Source organism: Meles meles, chromosome 10 (genome assembly GCF_922984935.1).
Source record: "Meles meles chromosome 10, mMelMel3.1 paternal haplotype, whole genome shotgun sequence".
NCBI classification, from domain to species: Eukaryota; Metazoa; Chordata; class Mammalia; order Carnivora; family Mustelidae; genus Meles; species Meles meles.
The window spans coordinates 31,065,646-31,072,415 of NC_060075.1; the positions used below are offsets into that span (position 1 = coordinate 31,065,646).

Below are 6,770 nucleotides of genomic sequence, written 5' to 3' on the forward strand. Positions count from 1 at the left end.
TTAAAAAAATGGGTGCATACTATTTAAAATGTGTAATTATGAAAGCAGATGAGAGTCAGTATCTCTGTCCTGCTAGTTTCCTCACTTACAAAATTAAAAAAATTGCAACAATCATTATTTCATCATAGGGATGTTGGGAAATTAAATTGATCCCTACATATGAAGTATTTAGTCCAGTGACAGAATGTGGTAGGAGCTATACTTTGTATTGTCATTATTATCATTATCTTTGATACCCAATCTTTTTCCTGGGTCAGCAATTAAAAGACCAATAGAACCAGAGGTTCTGAAATGAAGGCAGAGCCTTGCTTCCACGTGAAACAAGCCCTCTGATTAGTTTCCACTTGTGTGACCTCACCAGCATCTAAACCTCCAAGATATAAGAAAGCCCACCACTTATGAAGGATTATAAAACAGGATGCCCCTGAAAGTTGCCAGAAGAATGCCTCTCTGAAGAGCTAAGATACAGAAATGTAAATTACTGAGTCAGTTGTTGTAAGCAATGGCATAAAATCCCATAGACTTTCACTTTTAGTAGGATGAGTCACTTGTACTATTAATCTACTAAGAGAATTGTTAGCATTATAGACATATGGTATTCATTTCCTTAAAAAGAATTAAAAAGCAGATAGTTAAAGATCTTATTCAGAATTCTGCTAAGACAAGCTGTCACACAATACTTAGCGATGTTGTGAAGGTCCTATCTGCATGCACATTCACAGATATTAGGAATCCCTCTGCATTTTATGATGCACGTTGCATTTTTAGTGTGACATCTGTGTTGTCTTGAGTGTGTTTGACTTTAAATCCTTGAGTCAATATATTTATAGATATGTTTCTCTGATTTGGATTTATTGATCATTTGATTTCACATAAATGTTGAATCTTTAAATATTTGATTAAATTGTTGCCAGTGTGATTTGATTTTCTAAAGGAAAATGCATGATCTGCTTAAATTTATAGGAAAAAAATCAGTAATAAAGAATACTGGTACATTTTCAGTTGTGATAGTCATAATTAAAGATCTACTGATGCTTTTTCAATAATAGTAGGATTTGACAGAATAATTGTAATTATTTATAATTACATAAAATTCCAAAACAATGCTAGGAAAATAATCTTTTTGAAGTTCACATATCCAATAATTCTAATTACTCAGCTGCTGTAAACCTCCAAAATATCTTTGAAAAAGCACGGCAATTACATTTCCAGCTGTGTAGGATTTTGCAGGTTTATTTGCTTTTCTTTCTGTATTAATTTTTTTTGTTTGCTTTTTAATTTTTATTTTGGAAATAATTATATACTCAAAGGAAGTTGTAAAGATAATACAACGAGGACTCTTACTTTTTACCCAGTTTCCCCACTGGTTACATTTTATATAATTATAATACAATATCAAAACAGAAATTTCACATTGAAACAATGTATATGTATAATTCCATGTCATTTTGTCACATATATATATTTGTGTAACCAACAGCACAAATCTAGATACAGGACTATTCTATGCCACAATAATCTCCCTCATGATAGTTTTTTATAATCAAACCAGCAACCGGTTGATCATTCCTAACAGCTGGAACAACCTGATGTATTTTTCATCTCTATAGTTTTGTCATTTCAAGAATGTTATATAAACGGAATCATCTTTGTACAACTAAGTTTTTTTTTTTTTAAAGATTTATTTTTTTTTTGACAGATAGAGATCACAAGTAGGCAGAGAGGCAGGCAGAGAGAGAGAGAGAGGAGGAAGCAGGCTCCCAGCAGAGAGCCCGATGCGGGGCTCGGACCCAGGACCCTGGGATCATGACCTGAGCCGAATGCAGAGGCTTTAACCCGCTGAGCCACCCAGGCGCCCCTGTACAACTAAGTTTTTCTACTCAGCGTAATACCTTTGAGATTCATCCAAGTTTTTGTATGTATTGATAAATAATCCCTTGTTATTTGTTGATAGTATTTCATGGTATGGGTGTACAATAGTTACTTTATTTTATTGTCTATTTATTTATTAACTTTTAAAAGATTTTATTTCCTTATTTTGAGACACAGAAAGCACTTGAGCAGGGAGAAGGGCAGAGGCAGAGGGAGAGAGAGATTCTCAGGCTGACTCCATGCTGAGTGTGGAGCCCAATGTGGGGCTCCATCTCACCACCCTGAGATCATGACCTGAGCCAAAGTCAAGAGTCGGTCACTTAACTTACTGAGTTCCTCAGGTGCTCCTAGATATACAACAGTTATTTTAAACTTTTCATCTATTGAGAGACATTTTGGTGTTTCCACTTTTTGGCTATTGCAAATAAAACTGCTATGAATAATTATGTACAAGTATCTGTGACGTATGTTTTCATTCCTCAGAGATAAACATGCAGGAGGCCAATTACTGAGTCATATGGCAAGTGCATGTTTAGCTTTTAAGAAATTATCAAAATGTTTTCTAGAGTGGCTATACCATTCTACATGCATCCCACCAGCGATACACAAGATCTCATTTATCTGGATCTCAGTGCCATTTAATATCATCCTGTTTCATTTTATTTGAAGTGTTTGCTGTTCTAATAGGTTTATAGTAATGTCTCAACATTGCCTTAATTTGCATTTCTTCGATGGCTAATGATGTTGAAAAGCTTATCTTGTGTTTATTAGCCATGCATATATACTTTTCAGTGGAATATTCCTTCATGTTGCTGTTTGCCACATCCACTGTGAGAATGAAGATCTTTCTTAGCAATCAGACTATCAACATTCCAGAAAATGTCAACGTCACTCTGAAAGGATACACTGTGATCATGAAGGGGCCCACAGGAATCCTTCAAAGGGAGTTCGATCACATCAATACAGAGCTCAGTGTCCTTGGAAAGAAAAGAAGAGGCTCCGAGTTCACAAATGGTGGTGAACTAGGAAAGAACTGAGTACTGTTCGCACTATCTGTAGTCATGTACAGAACACGATCATTGTAAGGGGCTTCTGTTACAAGATGAGGTCTGTGTATGCTCACTTCCCGGGACATCAATGTTGTTATTCAGGAGAATGGTTCTCTTGTTGAAATCCAAAATTTCTTGGGTGAAAAGTACATCTGCAGGGTTTGGATGAGGCCAGATGTTGCTTATTCAGTATCTCCAGCCCAGAATGATGATGAGTTACTTCTTCAAGGAAATGACATTGAACTTGAATCAAACTCAGCTGTCTTGATTCAGCAAGCCACAACAATTAAAAACAAGGATATCAGAAAGTTTTGGATGGTATCTATGTTTCTGAAAAAGGAACAGTTCAGAAGACTGATGAATAAGATCTAAATTGTTCAGCTACAGAAATAGCAAGTAGCTGGATGATTTTTCAGACTTTTTGTAAATATTTTAAAGATGCAATAAAAACTCTATTGATTTGGGTTTTTTTCTTAAGCCAATAATCCCTTCCAACTATTTGGCAGGTAAACCATTCAGAAGTAAATGGTAGTGTGCTAAGAAGAGTAACAGAAGGAATAGTGTAGGTTTTTTTGGTATAATTTGGTATAATTTCATAGGAGAAAAAAATAAATATTCTTTCATGTCTTTTCCCATTTTTTATTTGGACTTGTTTGATTTTTGTATAGCTTAATTTTGAGAGTTCTTTATGAGATATAGATAGATATACATAGCTATATACATAGCTATGTATATCTATCTATATCTATCAGTCCTATATATAGTACATGATCATTATATATATCATATACGTGATTCCTTTTGTTGTCTATGTGGTTCACAACTGATTTCTCCCAGTCTATATGAGTCTTTTCATCCTCATTCACTGGGTTTTCTACACAGTTAAGTTTTGATTTTGATGAAGTCCTATTTATCAATTATTATTTTATTGATTGTGCTTTCAGTGTTATCTGTAAAAACTCTTTTTTTAAAAGATTTTATTTATTTATTTGAGAGTGAGAAAGAAAGAAAGAGAGAGAAGATGGAGCAGAGTGAGAGGGAGAAGCAGACTCCTTGCTGAGCAGGAAACCTTACATGGGGCTCCAACCATGGCCTTGAAAGCATGACCTTAACCGACTGAGCCACCAAGGCACTCCATATGTAAAACTGTTCCCCAAGTCCTAGATGCTCAGATTTTCTACTATTTTATCTTCTAGAATTTTGTACTGACTTTGCCTAGCTTTGAAATTGGGTAACATTTGATTTACAAATTTAGTAAGGAAAAAGGTTTTGTTTTTGTTTTTTCTGTTTTCTAGAAGAAATAATATAGAATTGATTTTTAATTCCTTTTAAATTATTTTGTAGAATTCGGAGTCCCTGGGTGGCTCAGTCATTTAAGCATCTGACTTGATTTTTGGCTCAGGTCATAATCTCAGTGTTCTGAAACCAAGTCTTGAATGTGCCTCCTTGCTAGGTGTGGAACCTGCTTAAGATTCTCTCTCTCCCTCTCCCTCTGCCCCTCCTCATCTCTCTCTCTCCCTCTCTTAAAAAGAAAAGAGAAGAGAAGAGTTGGGGCACCTGGGTGGCTCAGTGGGTTGGGTGACTGCCTTCAGCTTGGGTCATGATCCCAGAATCCTGGGATCAAGCCCCACATCCATCTCTTTGCTCAGAGGGGAACCTGCTTCTCCCTTTCCCTCTGCCTGCTACTCTGCCTGCTTGTGCTCTATCTCTCTGTCAAACAAATAAATAAATGAAAGAAAAAAAAAAAGAAAAAAGGAAAAGGAAAGTAAAGGAAAGAAAAAAGAAAAAGAAAAAGATTTGGTAGAATTCTCAAGTAATCACCAGAGACAGATTTCTTTACAGGGAGTTTTTAAAATTACAGTTTCAACATCTTAATAGTTACAGGACCATAAAATTATCTGTTTCATGTTGAATGAGTTGTGTTAGTTTGCATTTTTCAAGAAAGTGGTCCATTTCATCTAAATTATTCAATTCAGATATGCAGAGATACTATTATTCCCTTTTTATCCTTTTGATGTCTGCCTTGCCTGTAGTGTATTTGTCATTGTGTTTTTCCTCCCCAGCCCCACCTTTTTTTCTTTTTTTCTGGTCAGACCCTAAAGCCTTATCACTTTTGTTGATCTTTTCAAAGAGCTTTTTTTTTTTTTCTGTGTGTTTGTGTGTATGTGTGTGTGTTAATAGTCTTTATTTATTTATAGGGATTTTCACTGGACTATATTGCAATGCCATCCTAGCAATGACATTTTGTGGGACTGGGTGAATACCTCTAATGCCATCAATAATTATTATCCTGTGTAATGTGTAATGTATTATACCACATTCTATATCATAATAATGAAAGGCTGTATTTTTCTTAATTATTCTATCACACTTTTAAGTCACAGTAAAAATAAAATATTGTATCAATAAATGGGACTTTTTCATACAGCAGAAAACATGATTTTTAAAAAACAATTTGTATACAACTCTCAGTATATTTAACTGTTTTGATTTATAAAATTATAAGTTTCTTTCAGCTACTTGATGTCCCTTTTTGTAAAGCTCTCAAATATTTCTGATGAACAGTAATTCTACCAGTGTCTACCTAATGTCCTTTTAAATAAATGTTAAGGGTATAATATTGTGCAGAATATAATTTTTAAAATTACTATTAATAATCATAGTGATTATAATAATTTTAAACTTGGTTACACAGAATTGTAACTGAAGACTAAGTGATTTAAGTGATTGAAGTGAGAAAAATATTCATGTTTTAAAATTAACCTGTTTCATTTTCTATGACAGTAAAATATGGATCTTTGAAAAATATGTATTAATTTATATATTCATTTATTCTCTGTACTATTTGTTTTAGAAAAATATCTTACCCCATTTAATTCTTTTTTTAGAAAACAAATTAAGTACAGGCTGGCAACTTTATGTGCTGTTTTGCTCTTATGTGAATTCAAACCATTGAGTCATAAACTCCTGAAAAACTGTGCCTATAATAGAATGCTGCCTGCAAGATCTGCTATAATTAAGCTTTAAATAATAACAATGATAAAGTAAAATAATAGGTTGCATGTGCATCTTGAGTTTAAAAGAATCCTTAACTTTCAGAACTAGATAATGAACATTTCTATTATTCTCAATGAGTTGGGTTAGTAAGAAATCTTGCAACAATCACATATTAAAACGTTTAGATTTTTGTCTATGTGTTGAAAGCTTTAAGTTTCACAATAAATAATTACATATATAGCTAGTAAGTCATAATTTTATTGGGTTGTAACTGTCATTAATGTTGTTCCTTAAAAAAAAAAATCAAAACTCAAAAGCTGAGTTGTTTTCTTTATGAAGCAGACATTTCATTGTCAAATTTCTGCAACAATTTAAAACACCAGTACATTTTAAGTTTCAAACCACAAAGTGGAATAGGAAGATAAAGCTGTTAGTTAATTCAATCAAAACTTTTCCCATTGAGATCTGTTTAAGATTCTATTTTTTTTCCATTTTAATTGAGTGTGAAAATTTTTCCAGAGCGCTTTGCATTCTAATAGATTTTTGGATAAATGCTTAGTTTTCTGTTTAGTTTGTATTTGGAGAAAAAATTTGGGGATTATAAGTAAGGCCACTAACTAAAATCTAGGACCAGCTGTGACTTACAAGGACACCTGCTAGGAAGCACAGATTCACATTAACTGCAGAGACTGGCTTTTAGGGGGTTTGCCCAAAGGAAGTGAGATGTTCTGGTGTTATAGATCCTCCAAATTATATTAATTCTATAATAAATCACAGGCCTTAGGATTAATACATAAGAAAACACAAGAAAATACAATTTAAAAAAGAAAAATAAGGGGGTGCCTAGGTAGC

General features: G+C 33.6%; 1 pseudogene; it reads left to right on the top strand.

Moving 5' to 3' along the window:
• Window positions 1-2,708: 2,708 nt before the first annotated feature.
• On the top strand, window positions 2,709-3,286 carry LOC123952114 (annotated as a pseudogene).
• The last annotated feature ends 3,484 nt before the right edge of the window (window positions 3,287-6,770 follow it).